The sequence below is a fragment of the Dendropsophus ebraccatus genome, chromosome 12, assembly GCF_027789765.1.
Source record: "Dendropsophus ebraccatus isolate aDenEbr1 chromosome 12, aDenEbr1.pat, whole genome shotgun sequence".
In the NCBI taxonomy this organism is placed as follows: domain Eukaryota; kingdom Metazoa; phylum Chordata; class Amphibia; order Anura; family Hylidae; genus Dendropsophus; species Dendropsophus ebraccatus.
This window is the reverse complement of record NC_091465.1, coordinates 77,196,266-77,213,807: the sequence shown is the minus strand read 5'-3', so window position 1 is coordinate 77,213,807 and position 17,542 is coordinate 77,196,266. Positions and strand designations below refer to the sequence as shown.

The 17,542-nt window shown below is 40.6% G+C and overlaps 1 protein-coding gene across 2 annotated transcripts in view; it reads left to right on the top strand.

Moving 5' to 3' along the window:
• The first annotated feature begins 253 nt into the window (after window positions 1–253).
• Window positions 254–17,542, top strand: part of LOC138768972 (chemerin-like receptor 1) — a 97,809-nt gene continuing 80,520 nt past the window's right edge. For both annotated transcript variants that reach the window (XR_011359193.1, XM_069947080.1), the window contains exon 1: window positions 254–516. The gene's annotated coding sequence lies outside the window, so the exon portion shown is untranslated. The remainder of the gene's footprint in view (window positions 517–17,542) is intronic.

The following is a 17,542-nucleotide window of genomic DNA, read 5'->3' as shown; positions in this document are numbered from 1 at the left end:
GCATAAACCAAAAGTGAGATTTATTACGTTAAATATTCATATAGATGTAGCAGAGCTGAGTTATGTTGTTTTATATCAATGTTTGCTGTGGGCTGCAGGGTAACTAACTTATTATCTCCGGGTAACATATTGTTACTTCAAGGCGCTATCAAACTCCACGTAAGGAACAGCTCGAAGACAAACCCAGCTCTGCTTTTCCATCCTAAGTACTAACCCCGCCACTCTCCTTGTTCTGGTTCCACCCCAGCAATAAGCCAGACCGAACATCTCTCCTCAGCTTCATACTCATCCAAGTCATTGTCATCTATTTCTTGAGAAAGCTTTGGGTGCAGGAGCCTCCCAGGCAGGAAGGGGTTACAGGGGACGGACATAGTGAATGGATCACACAGAGGAGATGAGCTGAGAGGGTTCCCTGCTCTATCGACAGCTGTCTATGTCTCACAAGGCTGATCAGACCTGGCTTCTTCAGGCTGCTAAAGGGGCACCTCCTTCTACTTCACCTTCTTGACCCCCCAGGTAAGTCATTGTTTCTCCTACAATGTAGCTAAGCTGCAGATCACTTTGTATTCTTGGAATCGTAAGGAAAGTACAAGGAATGATCCGACCTCCAACTTGTCATAGGAAAAGTGAGCTGACACTTGTTGTACTTGTTTTGTCGCACCCAGCAATGATTATCCATGCAGCAGAGAGGAGGTTGTTGTATGGTACATGAGGCATCAGTGGCTTTGCACTGAAAAGAATGGAAATGTATATTATCTATGAGATAGATAGATAGATAGATAGATAGATAGATAGATAGATAGATAGATAGGAGATAGATAGATAGATAGATAGGAGATAGATAGATAATATAGATAGATAGATAGATAGATAGATAGATAGATAGATAGGAGATAGGAGATAGATAGATAGATGATAGATAGATAGATAGATAGATAGATAGATAGATAGATAGATAGGATATAGATAGATAGGAGATAGATAGATAGATAGGAGATAGATAGATAGATAGATAGATAGATAGATAGATAGATAGATAGATAGGAGATAGGAGATAGATAGATAGATAGATAGATAGATAGATAGGAGATAGATAGATAGATAGATAGATAGATAGATAGATAGATAGATAGGAGATAGATAGATAGATAGGAGATAGATAGATAGATAGATAGATAGATAGATAGGAGATAGATAGATAGATAGATAGATAGATAGATAGATAGGAGATAGATAGATAGATAGATAGATAGATAGATAGATAGATAGATAGGAGATAGATAGGAGATAGATAGATAGATAGATAGATAGATAGATAGATAGGAGGTAGATAGGAGATAGATAGATAGATAGATAGATAGATAGATAGATAGATAGGAGATAGATAGGAGATAGATAGATAGATAGATAGATAGATAGATAGATAGATAGATAGATAATAGATGGATAGATAGGAGATAGATAGGAGATAGATAGATAGATAGATAGATAGATAGATAGATAGATAGATAGATAGATAGATAGGAGAGATAGATAGATAGGAGAGATAGATAGATAGATAGATAGATAGATAGATAGATAGATAGGAGATAGATAGATAGATAGATAGATAGATAGGAGATAGATAGATAGATAGATAGATAGATAGATAGGAGATAGATAGATAGATAGATAGATAGATAGATAGATAGATAGATAATAGATGGATAGATAGGAGATAGATAGGAGATAGATAGATAGATAGATAGATAGATAGATAGATAGATAGATAGATAGATAGATAGATAGGAGAGATAGATAGATAGGAGAGATAGATAGATAGATAGATAGATAGATAGATAGGAGATAGATAGATAGATAGATAGATAGATAGATAGGAGATAGATAGATAGATAGATAGATAGATAGATAGATAGATAGATAGGAGATAGATAGGAGATAGATAGATAGATAAATAGATAGATAGGAGATAGATAGATAGATAGATAGATAGATAGATAGATAGATAGATAGATAGATAGATAGATAGATAGAAGATAGATAGGAGATAGGAGATAGATAGATAGATAGATAGATAGATAGATAGATAGATAGATAGGAGATAGATAGATAGATAGATAGATAGATAGATAGATAGATAGGAGATAGATAGATAGATAGATAGATAGATAGATAGATAGATGATAGATAGATAGATAGATAGATAGATAGATAGGAGATAGATAGATAGATAGATAGATAGATAGATAGATAGGAGATAGATAGATAGATAGATAGATAGATAGATAGGAGATAGATAGATAGATATAGATAGAATCCTTTCAGTATAACATGTTGTTGTTTGTCACTCAGCATACCCAGCCCCAATGTCACAGTGAGCTCTGGCAGAAATGTTAGGACCGCTCACACCTCTCACTGTATTTGAACTTTGCTACATCTGTGTGAATGACTCCTGAAGTGGCAGAGTGTAGCTGGTGATGTATATGCAGCTGGTGATGTATATGCAGCTGGTGATGTATATGCAGCTGGTGATGTATATGCAGCTGGTGATGTATATGAGGAGGGGATCACCATGTAGCTGGGATCATTGTGACACAGTATCCCGCAGGGAATTTTTTGGGTTCTGTACAAACTGTTAATATGTGGAGTTATTTGGGAAGTGTGCGGCTTGGATCGGAGCCCTCCCCATTCTTCCTGCCAGGCTATTACCATATTCTTACTGCTACAAGGAATCAATATATTGTTACACATGTAGATGAGGAGGAGAGGCTGGTAGGAGCTGGCACTGAGCTAATGGGGCCCCTGAGGAAGCAGTGCAAAGGGCAAAACAGCTCCAACTCCAAGGAGGTCACAGAGCCCTGAGCACACAGGGAAAGGAAGTACCAAAGAGTATACAGTATCAGTATACAGGAATAGCGAGGTGATTAGATAAATATACTCCAGAGCAGCACTCACTATTCTGCTAGTGGGGTCACTGTGTACACACATTACTGATCCTGAGTTATATCCTGTAATATACTCCAGAGCAGCACTCACTATTCTGCTGGTGAGGTCACTGTGTACATACATTACATTACTGATCCTGTACTGATCCTGAGTTACATCCTGTATTATACCCCAGAGCTGCACTCACTATTCTGCTGGTGGGGTCACTGTGTACATACATTACATTACTGATCCTTACTGATCCTGAGTTACATCCTGTATTATACTCTAGAGCTGCACTCACTATTCTGCTTGTGGGGTCACTGTGTACATAAGAGTTACTTATCCTGTATTATACTCCAGAGCTGCACTCACTATTCTGCTTGTGAGGTCACTGTGTACATACATTACATTACAGACCCTGTACTGATCCTGAGTTACATTCTGTATTATACTGCAGAGCTGCACTCACTATTCTGCTGGTGGGGTCACTGTGTACATACATTACATTACTGATCCTGAGTTACATCCTGTATTATACCCCAGACCTGCACTCACTATTCTGCTGGTGGGGTCACTGTGTACATACATTACTGATCCTGTATTATCCTGCAGAGCTGCACTCACTATTATGCTGGTGGAGTCACTGTTTACATACATTGCATTACTGATCCTGAGTTACATCCTGTGTTATACCCCAGAGCTGCACTCACTATTTTGCTGGTGGGGTCACTGTTTACATACATTACATTACTGATCTTGTACTGATCCTGAGTTATATGTCACTTCCTTGACCTTGAGTGGAGAGGGGAGGAAGTGGACATGCAGGCTCCCTCTCATTCACTCACTGCAGAACACTGAGCTTTCCGTCGTGGAATTCCAGCGTTTTTGCTCAGTGTGAACTGGGCCTAAATTCATCTGATATATATATATATAAAAAAAACTCTGTCCTTCTGCCCTATGAGAGGTAAGCTATGTTGGAAGGTGTGTGTCTAACAACAATCTTACTGACTGTTTCCATTAGTATGTAAACCAGACTTACTTTTGGTCCTCCCTGTTTAACATTGCATCCCCTTCTTGTTCAGATTCCTGGTGACTTTCTTATTAAGTTACATGTAGGATGACCCCTCATTGTATTAAATACGTGCACTCCCTTCTTGTTCAGACTCTTGGTAATGCCCTGTTTAACTTTCATAAAGTTTAGTACAGGCTCCCCCTTATTCAGATTTTTGGTAATGTTTTATTTAACTTTCATAAGGGCTGATCCCTTGGTGCATTCAGTACAGTACATGTAACCCCTTCTTGTTCAGATTCTTGGTAATGTTCTATTTACGTTTCATAAGGGCCCTTGGTGTATTGAGTACATGCACTTTCTTCTTTTTCAGATTCTTGGTAAGGTTCTATTTAACTTTCATGAAGGCTGAGCAATTGGTGCATTCAGTACATGCAACCTCTTCTTGTTCAGATTCTTTGTAATGTTCCATTTAACTTTCATGAAGGCTCTGGGTGTATTCAGTACATGCACCTCCTTCTTTTTCAGATTCTTGGTAAGGTACTATTTAACTTTCAAGAAAGCTCTGGGTGTATTCAGTACATGCACCTCCTTCTTTTCCAGATTCTTGGTAAGGTACTATTTAACTTTCATGAAAGCTCTGGGTGCATTCATTTACATGCACCTCCTTCTTACTCAGATTCTTGGTAGTTTTCTATTTAAGTTTCATAAAGGATGATCCCTCAGTTTTCTCAGTACGTGCACCCCCTTCTTGTTCAGATCCTTTGTATTTAAGTTTCCTGGGTTTAGAACCCTGAGTGTATTCAATAGATTACAATAAATGGTTAAATCCTCAGCTGTCACATCCCTGGCCCCGTTCAGTCAGCTTATCAGTTATATTGTTTCTTACAGATCAATGTATTTCTGGCAGCTATCCTGGGACGGGAACGCTTAATTAGGCAGAAGAGAAAGAATTTATTATTAACAAAGCTGGGCACCATTGATTCTGCCTGTCTTATAACTTACACTGAAAGTTGGGAAGTTTTGGAGAATATCAATGTGTAAGGGAACAGCTTAGAAAATAATCCCCAAATGTAAGATTGTTATTAGATCAATGTATTCAAGCTAGAGCAATCCTGGCGGCTGAGATGTCAGATTCCTCACCATCACCCCCAGCATCCAGCGGCCGCTGATATTACATCCATTGTCTATGGGGCCGCAGACACAGGGTCTAGAAAACATTTACTGCTTCACAAATAAACAGAACAGTTTTCTCCTTGCAGCGTCAGATACTATTTTAATAATGTTTGAGACAACTGTATTGCTTCTTACTGTAACAGTGCTCCCCCTATGCCCCCATGTAGTATAGGAGATCTTCTTTGTGCCTCCACAGGTAGGATGTAGTAGTGGAGGTTTAGTGGATAAGGGGTGTAGTAGTACAGGTATAGATTGGGGGTGAAGTAGTAGTACAGTAATAGATGAGGGTTGTATTAGTAGTAGTACAGGTACTGATAAGGGGTGTAGTAGTAGTAGTACAGGTACTGATAAGGGGTGTAGTAGTAGTAGTACAGGTACTGATGAGGGGTGTAGTAGTAGTAGTAGTACAGGTACTGATAAGGGGTGTAGTAGTAGTAGTACAGGTACTGATAAGGGGTGTAGTAGTAGTAGTACAGGTACTGATAAGGGGTGTAGTAGTAGTAGTACAGGTACTGATGAGGGGTGTAGTAGTAGTAGTACAGGTACTGATAAGGGGTGTAGTAGTACAGGTACTGATGAGGGGTGTAGTAGTAGTAGTACAGGTACTGATGAGGGGTGTAGTAGTAGTAGTAGTACAGGTACTGATGAGGGGTGTAGTACAGGTAGAGATGAAGGGTGTAGTAGTAGTAGTAGTACAGGTACTGATGAGGTGTGTAGTAGTAGTAGTAGTAGTAGTAGTAGTAGTACAGGTACTGATGAGGGGTGTAGTAGTAGTAGTAGTAGTAGTAGTAGTACAGGTACTGATGAGGGGTGTAGTAGTAGTACAGGTACTGATGAGGGGTGTAGTATTAGTACAGGTACTGATGAGGGGTGTAGTAGTAGTACAGGTACTGATGAGGGGTGTAGTAGTAGTAGTAGTAGTAGTAGTAGTAGTACAGGTACTGATGAGGGGTGTAGTAGTAGTAGTAGTAGTAGTAGTAGTACAGGTACTGATGAGGGGTGTAGTAGTAGTACAGGTACTGATGAGGGGTGTAGTATTAGTACAGGTACTGATGAGGGGTGTAGTAGTAGTACAGGTACTGATGAGGGGTGTAGTAGTAATACAGGTACTGATAAGGGGTGTAGTAGTAGTACAGGTACTGATGAGGGGTGTAGTAGTAGAGGTATAGATGAGGGGAGTAGTAGTAGTACAGGTATAGAGGGGAGGCAGGGCGTGACTGAGGCAGTCTGGGGATTGCTGGAGCAGACAGGGGGTGACTGGGGGCAGGAGGGCACATACTCGGTATTCCCCTCCTCCTCTCACCCCAGGCACACTCGTTATACTCCTGACAGCACACGGAGGTCCCCGGTCTCTTAAGTAGGAGGAGGCCACAGGGACAACTGAGTTCAGGTGACTGGGGCAGAGGTGATAGGGTCGCTGCAGGAAGGCCCGCTTCTGCCATGAGGCGGAATGAGCATTCCGCCTCAGGCGGCAGATTTTGTGGTCCTGCAGGGGGCGGCATAATGTTACCCCGCTGTCATTTTTGTTGAGTTTCACTTAACAAAAATGACAGCAGCCGTGCAGCCGCTCACCTGTCCACAGCCGGCCCGCCGCCCGCGCTCACTGCCGTCCGCACGTCCTGATGGGCTCCTGCGACGTCACTCAGCAGCACTCCTGGGTTACTTGGCTGTGGTGAGTGGCCGGATTTGTCGGTGTTCGCGCTGCGGCGATCGCGTCTCAGTGGGGGGTTCGGGGCTTGCTGCGGGTGGGCGCCGGGGTTGGGGGCTTGTTGCGGGTGGGCGGGGGGGTGTTCGGGCGCTAGTGAGGGGGCGGCCGCCTGAGGTTTGCCTCAGGCGGCAGAGACCCCAGAATCAGCCCTGGCTGCAGGTGCTGGAACTGTACAGCGGGATCGATCCTACTGTACAGCTCCAGTAACTGCAGCAACGCTATCATTCTGCCAATCCTCCTCCTACTTAAGAGAGCGGGGACCTCGGTGTACAGTCAGGAGGGGAGCTCGGTGTACAGTCAGGAGGGGAGCTCGGTGTACAGTCAGGACAGGAGCTCGTCCGGCACCTCGCCATGCCGCACCACCAGCCCCGTATATACATGGTTCCTATATACATAGAGTTACAGGTCTCTGCCATGATAAATATGCCCCCCCCCCCCCACTCCCCTTTATAACGCTCCAGGGGTTGATATCGCTTTAGACCTAATACTTCTCACAGCTGAGGGTTTGTTCTCATTGCATCCAGCATCTAGTTCTCCTGCCTTATTTTATTACAATGTATCAGTGCAAGTAAAATGTATCAGTCTGGAGTCTGGAATGTTCCGCTCACAGAAGTCTCTGTACACTGGATACAACTCCATCAGTTATGAGGAGGATTTGTGCAAAACAAGAACGCTTCTATTCACTGACAACAAGCAGGACTACTAACATCATATCAAATCAGAAAAAAACTAAAAAAAATAAAGGTAAATAAATTGTTTTTAAAACAACTGGTAAAAGTTATATATATGTATTTTTTTTTTCTATAAAAAAAACCCTCAAATCTTCCAGTACTTTTTAGCTGCTGTATGTCCTGCAGGAAGTGGTGTATTTTTTCCAGTCTGACACAGTGCTCTCTGCTGCCACCTCTGTGCAGTAGAAAATCCCCATAGAAAACCTCTCCTGCTCTGCACAGTTCCTGACATGGACAGAGGTGGCAGCAGAGAGCACTGTGTCAGACTGGAAAGAATACACCACTTCCTGCAGGACATACAGCAGCTGATAAGTACTGGAAGACTTGAGATTTTAAAATAGAATTTCGCTGGATAACCCCTTTAAGGAATGTTTTATAGCTTTTATATATTTTTGCACAAACCTCATTCGCGCAAATATTTGCAAATTTTGGGGCATATTTTTTTAAGTAGGCGGGGCTTAGTGGGAGGGGTGTGGCTTTTATTTTTGCTTTTTTTTCTTGGCTACTATGAATGTGCAGTGAGTGTTATGCTTGATGCTCATGTTTTATTTAACATGTTTGTGTATTAGTGTATTATTTTTTTTATACTTTACAAGGATAAAGCCTTCATCTCTGGTGTTTGTTATCCCCCATCCCCTTGTTTATAAGGAAAATGGAGATACGCAGAAGCACAGTGGGATTTGTAGTGGAGCCGTCTGATTTCAGGCTCATGTCTGCAGCCCAGGGCTCAGCTGTCAGTCATGGCAGCATGGGATGTGTTTCTATAGACAGATGCAGCAGAGCTCAGTGCGTCATTGGGAATCTATTACCTGAGGTTTCCTATAGAAGTGTAGATAGGACAGAGCAGGGGTCAGCCTGTCAGTGCAGCAGAGCTGAGTTAGTCATTTGGTAAAGCAGCTGGAAGTGGCACATAGAGAAGCAAAGACTGAGATGTGTTCCTTATTATGTAGCTGGGGACTGTCACAAAAAAAAAATTTGATGCTTGTTACTTTTCTTATCCGATCTTTCTGCCCTTTGTGTGTCAAAGTTCTTATATTTCAAAGTTGTATATTTCATCCATAAAAATGGATTTAAAATTCAGTTTTTATTATAAGGTATTAGTTGTAGCTAGTGATGAGGGAATACTTTTCAATTAAATAGTACGCTATTCGAGCTATTCGAATGCATTCAAATACTCGAATGCCAACACAGTAAAAGTTTGGTTTGCCCTCCCACATCCCCAGCCAATAAACATGCAGGGGGGGAGGGACAGGCACTAGGAATAGGCAGGAGTTTAAAAAAAATATATATATATAACTGTGATTGGCTAAACCATGTGACCTCCTTAACATAAGAATAGTGATTTCAGATTAGTGTCACTTGCTGGTTGGAGCTAGAGAGGGATAGACTGTATACCAGGGAGAGAAAGCTTTTAGGTGAAGTTAGGTAGGGAGGGACCCCCAAAAGCTCTTGTTAGGGCTAAAAGTATAAAAACCAGAGATTTAGAAGCTGTTGTGAGACAGGCAGTCTGTTCAGACATCTACTGATATAATGTGAGTGTGGGATAATAGCTGTTATCTTGCTGCTACTGATGTGCGCAGTCTGCGTCCTGTAAAGGAGCTGACCGGTCCTTTAATTTTATTATTTTAAAAAACAATTATATATCTGGTATATGGCTGTATACTGTGAGTGTGAGATGATACCTGTTATCTTGCTACTACTGATTTATAGTTATAGTTAATTTCCGTTATTACATATTTTAGCTGCACCTGACCTGATGTGCAAGTGCGTACTGCTAGACCGAAACGTAAACTTCAACTTTATGTTTGTAATTTGTTTGTGAATCTTCGGCGTACACTTGGGAAAATTGGGATGGGATGTTGGCTCATCACTAGTGTTAGATGCAGCCAGGCATGCTTCCCCTGCTGTCCTATATGCATCCAGAGGTGTTGGCATCATTTCCTGAGGTGTCATTGAGCACTGAGCACTTGGTGACCTCCTACTGGTCGAATATTGATTTCCAGGTCCCAAGTATTTTTCTTACTTAGACTATAATGGAATTTAATATTCGTTTGAATATACGAATATTGGGAGCTATTCAAATCGTATTTCGAATTATCAAATATTTCACTATTTGCTCATCTCTAGTGATAGCGCCCCCTGCTGTTCCTTCTTCTGCTGATTTCTGGGTCCTCCTTCTGGTGTCACCTGTGGTGGACACACAAGTTCCATTGCTGGGGCCTCCTCATCAGAAGAGATGAAAGATTGGAGCTATGTGTAGTTCTGGGTTCCTCTTTTTTTTACATATACCAGGCTGATAGAAGGGCACGAATGAGGGATATAAAGAACAAAAAAATAAGAAGTATAGTAGAGAAGAGAATTCAGGGAAGCAAGATCCTGCAGCACTATGTATTGGTGAGAGCTCTAGAGCTGAGTGGGAGGGACTACTTTCTATGCAGGTCAATGGAGGGCGACAGGAGAAATGAGCTGTTAATACTGGGGAGTTACCCAAGACCAGACTGCAATGCATCATGGGAAATACAACTTCTTCTTAGTCACATGATACCACAAGATCTGAGCTTCTGAGGTGTGAACGAAAAAGGGCTGAAAATGGCACTAAAGGGCGACAGTTTTCCTGCGGATAATGTTATTATAGTGCTGTATATTATTCCAGGGATTTATTTCATTATTTGTTTTTCTAAATTATGAGATTACCCATTTAACTTTATTGCACTAAAAAGGTTTGTGTACAGCACAGGTGTCAAACTTGCAGCCCACCAGCTGGTGCAAAACTACAGTTCCCATCATGCCTGGACAGCTTTAGATTTGACTGTCCATGCATAATGGGAATTGTAGTTTTGCAACAGCTGGGGGTCCCCACACCATGTAGCAAAAGAGATGGGACCTCTTCTCACCTAGGTTTCAATGACATACTCTACGTCTATGCTATATCTGCTGCTTGTTGATGCTGGAAAAATGGATTCTGAATTAAATGGGTACTCCGGCAAAATGTTTTTTTTTATTACAAATCAACTGGTTTCAAAAATGTATATAGATTTGTTATTTACTTCTATTTAAAAGTCTCAAGTCTTTCAGCACTTATCAGCTGCTTTATGCCCTGCAGGAAGTGGTGTATTCTTTCCAGTCTGACACAGTGCTCTCTGCTGCCACCTCTGTCCGAGACAGCAACTGTCCAAAGCAGTTTATAATGGGGATTTACTACTGCATTGAATAGTTCCTGACATGGACAGAGGTGGCAGCAGAGAGCACTGTGTCAGACCGGGAAGAAAACAGCACTTCCTGCAGGGCATACAGCAGCTGATAATTAATGGAAGACTGGAGATTTTGAAACAGAAGTAAATTACAAACTATATAACTTTCTGAAACCAGTTAATTTGAAAGAAAGAGATCTTTGCCGGAGTACCCCTTTAAGATAAAGCTGTAAGTTCTCATACAGTGCAGTGTAATATAATAAAGGACAAACTGAGCCCTGCTAAACGGCATCTCCCAAATAGCTCTGTCCCTGGTGCCTGTGCGGTGTATGGGAGAGCGCTGATAACACATCCGCTGGTGGCGCATATTTAGAAAACGGCAAATGTTTCTAATGGTTTCTCATCCAGCAATCCGTGATGGAGTTATTATCCCCCGGACCATTACACGTAATTAGAGGAAGAAAAGTGCTGCAATTTACATCAGAGATAACAGGGGCCGCGAGCTGCGCAAATCCTCCAATAACCACAACAAACATCATTTACACCGTATTAATGTGTCTGCTGCTTCCCAAAATGTTCCTGTAAGACTTGGTTTTATTGTCACTGGATAAAATGAATACATGATTAGTGCCCCCTAGAGGACAAAGGGAGTGAAGTTGGTGGTTGTACATAATACACTGAAAAGGTCCATAAATCTTATCTGGAAGATAGTGTCTGCCTGTTGAAAAAGAGAGAGAAGAGAAGAGAAAAGCGACACAGAGAGAAAGAAGAGAAAATAGAGAGAGGTAAGAGAGAGAGAAGAGAGAGATAAAAAAGAGATAGATAGATAGATAGATAGATAGATAGATAGATAGATAGGAGATAGATAGATAGATAGATAGATAGATAGATAGATAGATAGATAGATAGATAGGAGATAGATAGATAGATAGATAGATAGATAGATAGATAGGAGATAGATAGATAGATAGATAGATAGATAGATAGATAGATAGATAGGAGATAGATAGATAGATAGGAGATAGATAGGAGATAGATAGATAGATAGATAGATAGATAGATAGATAGATAGATAGATAGAAGATAGATAGATAGATAGATAGATAGATAGATAGATAGATAGGAGATAGATAGAAGATAGATAGATAGATAGATAGATAGATAGATAGGAGATAGATAGGAGATAGATAGAAGATAGATAGGAGATAGATAGATAGATAGATAGATAGATAGATAGATAGATAGATAGATAGGAGATAGATAGATAGATAGATAGATAGATAGATAGATAGATAGGAGATAGATAGATAGATCCTTACTTAGCAGCACTTTGCCATTTACATAAGAAACTTCCTGACGCCAATGTCTATGTCCCATGGAATGGTTTTCCTGCATTTGGAGAATACAGCAGAGCTTTGGTTTCTCAGCACATAATATCTATAAAGCAGTCAGGGTTCTCTGTAGACTAAAGGAGCCTTCAAGGAACGTCGGCGTCTTCACTTAATGAGAAGGAATCTGATCTAAATGAAGAAGAATCTTGAGGGTAAATCTGTATATTATTACTGATATATGAAGAGCCGGCAGAGTGATCCCAGGGCGGTGTTGTAGTACAGCCCCCTATGTGAGTAGCACCCACACGGTCCTCCATTGATACCCGTAAATGTGTGAAGTCCCATTATGTGATGGCGGGAAATAGTTACAGCTGAATAACACTATGCAGCTGGCATCCTGGGCTCCCGTACTGTGCCACACCATCACACACTTCATGCCTAATGCTATAGAATGGCAATTGGATTGGGCAGTCTTATGTAGGTTATATGGCAATGTTATTTATACACTGTATTGCTGCATTATATTGTGGTGTGCTACTGATTGATGGATGTTATCAGTCTTGCTGTACAGCTCAGCCAGAGATGGTATAAGTTGTGGTGTCAGTGCTGGTCCAGCACACAGGTATAGTGTTAGTACCTGCTTTGTGTTGTGGCTGACTGTACTCCTTAAAATGGTCGGTGACCCACCAGGTTGTGATGGGTCCCTTGGCCTCTTGTCACGGTAGTCCTGAATGACAACTGACCCACCCGGACTATCGGTACCGCCTCCACAGAGAGGGGAATATTAACCCAAGGTGTGCGGCTAGTGTGTGTGGGTGCTGGTGCGAATAAAATATAACAAAGTGATATAATAAAAAAAAAAAAAAACAGCTTTACTGTACAGCCTCTCAGTAGTATAATACACTTTGGCAGAATAGATAAATCTTTACACAGACTTTAGTGCTTGAACTTGTTTGTGCTTGAGGAGGTGCCTTGAGAAGTAGAGTAGAGTAGAGAGGTAGTTGCAGCAGTGCTTGGAGAGTTGAAAGTAAAGGAGAGGAGAAGACAGGGACTCCTGTCTTTGACAAGAGTCCCTACACCTTTAATGATTAAAGGGCTTTTCCCCTCAGGTAAAATACATGCTGAATCTCCTGGAGACTAACCAGTCCTTCCATACTTGTCCAAATGGAAAGAAGGAAAGTCGGAGCACGTCTTTAAACGCAGTAATCTTAGTCTTTATTCAGCAAACAGGCAGTATAGATGAATGTGAAGACTGAACAGGCAACAGCTGTTTCACACGTCACAGCGTGCTTTCTCACAGCCCAGCTGTTGCCTGTTCAGTCTTCACATTCATCTATACTGCCTGTTTGCTGAATAAAGACTAAGATTACTGCGTTTAAAGACGTGCTCCGACTTTCCTTCTTTCCATTTGGAAGTGTATCCTACTACTGGTCTTCAGTGTCGTTGAGCACCTTGAGCAGTCTGGATCCTAAGTGGCAGCGCAAGGGTGTACAAGTGGCAAGCGGAGAGTAAGCAGTGCGGGGGTCTCCTTTTGGATTGCTCCTTCCATACTTGTTATTACCCTTTCAGTCGACTTCCCCCAGTTTTGAGTCTGCTGGTTTCTGCTGAAGAAAACTGCATAACATCTGTCCTATCTGTCTCCCCCTTCCCTTCCCTTCCAAAAAGGCTCATTTAAATAGTGTCCTTGGCTGTTTCTGCACTATGTCATGCAGGAGGGTTTAATCTGAAGTCAAGTTGCTGATGACCTCACTGTGATTAATCCTCCCTGCATTACACAGTGCAAAAACAGAGGTCCAGGTAGCTGTTTCCATGAGCCGTTCCGAAAGAGAGGGGAGAGGAGGGAAAGAGAACAGCTCACAGACAGTTTTTTATGTCTTTGGAAGAAAGCAACAGCTCAGAACTGGGGGAAGGAGACAGATAAGGTAATAACAAGTATGGAAGGAATTGTTAGTCTCCAGGAGGGGGGATGATTTAGCATTTATGTTACTTGAGGGGAATACCCTTTTAAGCAGGAGCGAATCCCACAAAAAAAAGTTAACACATTTTTCTTTGTAAAATTCGGAATAAATTAGATACAATAGGAGTCGATCAGCTGATCTCTAAGTGTAACATGGGCTGAGACATATGAGAGACACAGAGTTTCAGCCTCAGAACTTAAACGTAAATGTTCTTAGTTACTGACAGCAAAAATACAGTGAGAAATCACACAGTATATCAGGAAGTTGTAGAACTTTTTATAATATAATAACTCAACAACAGTGAAGGTTCCCCTGCAGCCTCATCCCCCTCTCTCCTCCCAACGACCAGTACTTCCTGTCCTGTACTAAAATAGTTAATGGACAAGTAACTTTGTATCCAGGAAGGTAACAGGATTCCACCTGTATCGGACGTGTTCATAGTTGCAGGCAGCTCTGTAATCTCCTCTGTCCTGATGAGGGGCGATGTGAGTTACTTCCTTCCTGTACGGAGCAAACATCATCAGCCCCTGAAGTCACTATTCCCCTGAGGAAGAGAGCATATTGCTAATGGAACCTGCGGGGCAGAGGAAGGGGCCGGGACCATTTTTTTTCCCCCACTCCAGTTTTATGCTGTGACATTTATGATAAGAATATTGCATTGGTGTAGTCTTAGATTATGTGAATTATTATTTTCCTTATACATACTTTTTGAGTATACTCCAGCACATGTGCAGCTGTACAACATTGTTTGTGGGTTGTGAAGGGCGGACATATTTGTTAGCCCAGCGATAACTTTCCCAGCACAGGAGGGGAGTCCAATAAAGAATATATATATATTGGTCCAAAAGTAGGTGGACAGTATGTGTAATTGGGTAATAAATTGGGGGAGATTTATCAAACATGGTGTAAAGTGAAACTGGATCAGTTGCCCCTAGCAACCAATCAGATTCCACCTTTCATTTTCCAAAGAGTCTGTGAGAGTCTATCTATCTATCTATCTATCTATCTCCTATCTATCTATCTATCTATTTATCTATCTATCTATCTATCTCCTATCTATCTATCTATCTATCTATCTATCTATCTCCTATCTATTTATCTATCTCCTATCTATCTATCTATCTATCTATCTCCTATCTATCTATGTATCTATCTCCTATCTATCTATCTATCTCCTATCTATCTATCTATCTATCTATCTATCTATCTATCATCTATCTATCTATCTATCTTCTATCTATCTATCATCTATCTATCTATCTTCTATCTATCTATCAATCTATCTATTATCTATCTCCTATCTCCTATCTATCTATCTATCTATCTCCTATATATCTATCATCTATCTATCTATCTATCTCCTATCTATCTATCATCTATCTATCTATCTATCTATCTCCTATCTATCTATCTATCTATCTATCTATCTATCTATCTATCTATCTCCTATCTATCTATCTATCTATCTCCTATCTATCTATCTATCTATCTATCTATCTCCTATATATCTATCTATCATCTATCTATCTATCTATCTATCTCCTATCTATCTATCTATCATCTATCTATCTCCTATCTATCTATCTATCTATCTATCTATCTATCTCATATCTATCTATCTATCTATCTATCTCCTATCTATCTATCTATCTATCTATCTATCTATCTCCTATCTATCTATCTATCTATCTATCTATCTATCTATCTCCTATCTATCTATCTATCTCCTATCTATCTATCTATCTATCTATCTATCTATCTCCTATCTATCTATCTATCTATCTATCTATCTATCTATCTCATATCTATCTATCTATCTATCTATCTCCTATCTATCTATCTATCTATCTATCTATCTATCTCCTATCTATCTATCTATCTATCTATCTATCTCCTATCTATCTATCTATCTATCTCATATCTATCTCCTATCTATCTATCTATCTATCTATCTATCTATCTATCTATCTCCTATCTATCTATCTATCTATCTATCTATCTATCTCCTATCTATCTATCTATCTATCTATCTATCTCCTATCTATCTATCTATCTCCTATCTATCTATCTATCTATCTATCTCCTATCTATCTATCTATCTATCTATCTATCTATCTATCTATCTATCTAACTTCTATCTATCTATCTATCTGTCTATCTATCTATCTATCTATCTCCTATCTATCTCCTATCTATCTATCTATCTATCTATCTATCTATCTATCTCCTATCTATCTATCTATCTATCTCCTATCTATCTATCTATTATCTATCTATCTATCTATCTATCTATCTATCTATCTATCTATCTATCTTCTATCTATCTCCTATCTATCTATCTATCTATCTATAGACTGTAATAGAGACCCAACTGAGACAGGACCTACTGTAGCTGTTGACTGTACCCACCATTGCTAGTAGCTCCTTATATACAGACTTCTATAGTTAGTATGCAATGGAAGTTGTATAAAACTGTTTTTGAATGGTTTTCACCCATATCCCAGCTGCTTAAAGGGGTAATCCAAGGGGGGGAGGGTAATCAACTGATGTCAGAAAGTTATACAGACTTGTAAATTACTTCTATTTAAATATTTCCAATCTTCCAGTACTTATCAGCTGCTGTATGCCCCGCAGGAAGGTGTGTATTCTTTCCAGTCTGACACAGTGCTCTCTGCTGTCCAGAGCAGGAGAGGTTTTCTATGGGGATTTGCTACTGCTCTGGACAGTTCCTGTCATGGACAGAGGTGGCAGCAGAGAGCACTGTGTCTGACTGGAAAGAATACACCACTTCCTGCAGGACATACAACAGCTGATAAGTACTGGAAGAAACCAGGGTTTTTTTTTTTTTATAAAAACTTTTCACCATGGTAAACTTTTAAGGTGCCCAAACAATTTCAATAGCTGTAGGCAAACAGCAATCTCTTCCATTCCCCACATAGACACTAAAGACATTAGACAGCCGGTCCCATTGAAGGTGGTGGGTTCTGCAGATGTGTATGGGAACCTTTAAAGGCATATTGTCTAAGCCATGGGTCTCCAAACTGCAGCCCTCCAGCTGTTGCGAAACCACAACTCCCATCATGCCTGGACAGCTAAAGCTTTGGATTTGGCTGTCCAGGCATGATGGGAATTGTAGTTTTGCAACAGCTGGAGGGCCGCAGTTTGGACGTTACTGAAAAACTTCCAATATAATGATTGTGTAGTACAGCAATCTGGTAGCAGCACCCCACATGGCCAAGCTTGGTATTGTAATTGAAAAGTGAATTTTAATGATTTGATGAGTCATGCAGAGTATTAACCCCTTAAATGACGGATATCCGTATGTAACAGGTGAAGGATTCATTGTCCTCAGCTCTCTGTTTACCTTCTCACCTTATAGAAGGAAGTCACCCTCACCTTGTCATCAATATCCTGTGTGTCTGTTCAATTTCCTGTTCCTCGTTCCAACTAACAATGCTCCAAGCAGGTGGCACTTAACAAATAAGAAATAAGGGGGGGGGGGATAAATAC